This window comes from Rhea americana, unplaced genomic scaffold, assembly GCF_003343005.1.
Source record: "Rhea americana isolate MKP2758 unplaced genomic scaffold, rheAme1 scaffold_106, whole genome shotgun sequence".
In the NCBI taxonomy this organism is placed as follows: Eukaryota; Metazoa; Chordata; class Aves; order Rheiformes; family Rheidae; genus Rhea; species Rhea americana.
In genome coordinates, this window is record NW_028185106.1 from 3025139 (window position 1) to 3029062 (window position 3924).

Below are 3924 nucleotides of genomic sequence, written 5' to 3' on the forward strand. Positions count from 1 at the left end.
AAAGTGATACCTCCGTCCCTGGGAAAGCACTTTGAGACACGCGCGGGAAGCGAGTGAGGTGTCACTCAGTCACAAGGGGAGCACTGTCACCTTCAGTAGTAGTGCTCTGCCTAAATCTGTACTACTACTTCAGTGAGTAAAATCTGCAAAAATACTCCCAGTCTCTTGAATGTGCTTAAGATGTTACAAGACATGCAGAACTAACCTTTTCTTTTAAGCTTCCTTACCTCTGCTACTTGACTATYTTAAATTACCATTTAAAATCTTGATATATTACCTAATGAGAGACCTTAATTTTCACACTAAAAAAGTGTCACACAAAAGCACTGATGTCTGCAAAGACAGAGATCAAAAAGTCTAATTTTAGACATTGAGAATAGTGATTCAATTTCAGTGACCAGAACTAAGACATCTGATTTGTTTTCTTTCCACAGCTTGCTATTAAGAATCTGAATGTTGCTGTAACTTGCAAATGAAGATTTTCTCATACCCTGTTTAAATATTTTACAAGGTGGCTGGATTCATTAAATGATGTCATTGAAAAGTGCCTGCCACCATCATGTCTGTGCCAGAATCTGGAAAAGATATTTCACAAAAAAGTGGAATTTGTATTGTATTTTATAAAAAGGATTTGGAGTGTTGTTTTTGTTTCATTCTGCTTTTTTAATGCATCCAGTTATCAATGCTGCTTTGAAATTGATTTTCTTTGGAAAACAGGGGGCCTTAACTTAACCTGGGACCGTTAGTGTTTTACTTGTTTCTATTTAAAAAAGAAATTGTATAAATTTCCCAGATACCATTGGTACTTGCACACTTTTCTGAAGTATTACGAAGAGTTGGGTTGGTGGAAGAATGTTTTACATATTGTTAACATATATGTGGATATTCTTATATTATTGTACATGTTCGGGAAAATATCACACAACTTTTAAAATGTTACTAAGATGTATGTATCTGACTTTTTCCTTTGGAAAATATTATATATTTTTATTTGTATTTTTTACTTTTTTAAGTTCATCTATATGTGCGATTATTTTTGTATTACAAATGGCAGTAGAGGAGACAAAAATACAAAGAAAAGTAAATTGGCAAGAATTACACTGTTTGGGGGAAAAAAACACATGGGTCACTCAATCCTCGAAATACTTTGAGTGTCTTAGTGCTACAAATATGGCACAAGACTTCTTTTGCCTATTAGTGTAAACAATTGCAGAGTTTAAGTTACCCATTTTAATTTGTTATTAATTACCACTTTGTTGTGGCCTCTGGTCCTGACTTTAATTGAACCTGATCAAACAGCATGCTTTTTGTTTCTATTATTAAAATTTCTCCTTGGTTTTCAGTTGAATATTGTTTTGTTTCTTTGAGTTTTGTACTTCAGTTTTTGTTTCTTGCTTGTGAGAAGTTGATCTTCGGAATTATTTTTACACTATTTATGATTTATTTTCATAATGTAAAAATGTGTGTAATTATTAAAATATTAATCCAACTATTGATGCTGATTTGCATAGTTATAAAATTTTCAGTGCTGGTGCAAAAAAATGTTTTAGTCTGTCTGGACTGGGAAAACTACGTGTTGTGTTGTGCTGATTTGCAGATCATGTCAGTTGGTATCCACATTGGCACTTCTCAGTTACAAGGAGTCATAAAACAAAATCAGGGCACTTGCAGCATGTTCCCTTTTCCTAGAGTTCACAATAAAAAAAAAAAAAAAAAAAGCTCACTCTTCCTTTCTTAATATGCCTTTTCCCTTCAAAGTCAAGTCTGTTCTGTCACCTTTTCTAAACATACAGCACAAATTACAGGGGTCCATAAAAGCTAAGAAGGAAAAAGTAGAAGCGTTTGTGTGGTGCTTAGAGCCTCCCCTCACCCTGGAAAGCCTGCGTGGATCTATATATCGAACACAAGTCAAAACTGTTACTAAGGCAAGTCCACAGGCATCCTAGGGTACAAAGACCTAAAGTTTAAAAGCACCAATCTACCATTTCTAATACTAAAGCAGAAAAGTAAACTATGTGAGAAATACAGATGTATGCAGGTACAATATTATGAACAACAGTGTAAACTAGAGAACATAAAGGTGTGTTACTGCAACTCTGTTTTGTTTAAAAACAAAATATGGAGTGTAATAATTACTGCAAAATGTAATATTTTTAAACACCCTACTCTAAGCAGACACATTTTTGCAGGAGTCATCTTGAGCAAAGAACATTTTTGGGGAAATCAAAATATTAGGCAACAGTGGTAATCTAGTCAAAGATTTAGTTAAATGTTTGGATTTTCTAAATCTCAAGATATTTCAGCCAAACAAAAATCTCCTRATTTTTCTCCCCTCTTTCGCTTCAAAATACCATGTATTCACAGGCTAAAAGAGTCAGTGAGCATGATGGGGTTCTGAAGTCTACTCTTTTAACTCCTGGTAATCGCTGTTAGGGCATGCCGATCTAGTCATGTTTTAGACTGTAGGAGGAGTTTAAAAATATCTTTGTTCCAATTTGCAGATGAGGTACTTACTTACTTACTCACTTACTTACAGCACAGAGCTTATATACCTTGCCCAGTGTCACAGAGGAAAAAAAGTCCTGCAAAGCTGAGAAGAGGGCGTTGCGCTGCTGCCTGTCCCGGCAGCTGYGGGCCACAAGAGCTGAGCTGTGCACACAAGGTAGCAGCGACAAAATAAAAGCACGTACTCACTGCTGCTGCCGTAACTCTTGGCCTCTTCTCTTCCAGCTTCCCTAGTTCTCCTTGCACACAGGGAGGAAAAGGTGTAGACACTGCTGCAGCTGTACTGTCAAGAAACAAACAAAAAAAATGTTTTATGGGATGTTTTTATAAGCACCTGTCACTTTTTTTTGTTGTTGTTGTTGTTGTTGTTGTTTTTTTTTTTTTTTTTTTTCTTCTTTCTGTAGCTGGCTAAAGCAGGCTGAATGGGAGCTATACTAGTAACTCTTCCTGAGGCTACACCTCACCTTAATTAGACAAACTCATGAATCTGCAATTCCTAACACCCAAAGGAATTATTGCTACCTGAAAGACTACATGCAAGAAGTGATTTTTTTTTTTTATTTATTTATTTATTTTGCTTTGATGAGCTGCATCTTTTCAGGTGTCCTACCACACTGATATTTACACTGGCTTGACTTTCCTCGGGAGGTCCTCGTTACCAGCTATCATCTCTGTCATACTTTGGTGAGATAGCCTGAAGCACACATAGGGAGGCACGTGAAATACCCACGACTTTCTACTCCCTCCCTGTAAATTCAATTAAAGTAATAATAATTAAAAGCTCCATTAAAGGGGAGGGGGAGGTCACCACACAGCTCCAGCTCTTAGCTTTGCAAGTCTGATGCCCTCCGCTAGTCCCTACCYATTTGTAACACGGATTGTACAGAAGTCAGAAGAGTACAACAGTATTTATGTACTCCTCTCATACAGCTTCATCTAGTGGTTCAATTAATTATAAAAACCACACACATCATACAAACAAAAAGAAAACAAGCTGCTGAGAGGCCATTCATGTTACAGCTGGTAACAACCACATCCATATATATATATAATGTATGTATGTATAGTTAAAAAAAAAAAAAAAAAAAAAAAAAAAGCCAAAGGATTTGTCATGTTCCTACAAGCACCACGTCTCTTCTCTGTTTGTCTTTGTACTAAGTTGGCCCCATTTTGTTGACAGGCTTCTGTTGCTTTCCAGGCTGGAGTGCTAAACCACACTCTCCTCTCCCTTCTGGCTGCAGTAAGAAAATAATAGACTGTTTTTACATGGGCACAGTCTAAAACTTGGAGCTCTGTATGGAATACAGGCCAGAAAACATACAGCGCACAGCCTAGTCTGAGCGCTGGCAGCACGCTGTCACTATCGCCGCGCTTAAGGTGCTGCGCTTTGTGCTTTGGCACTTTCACTTTGTGCTTGCA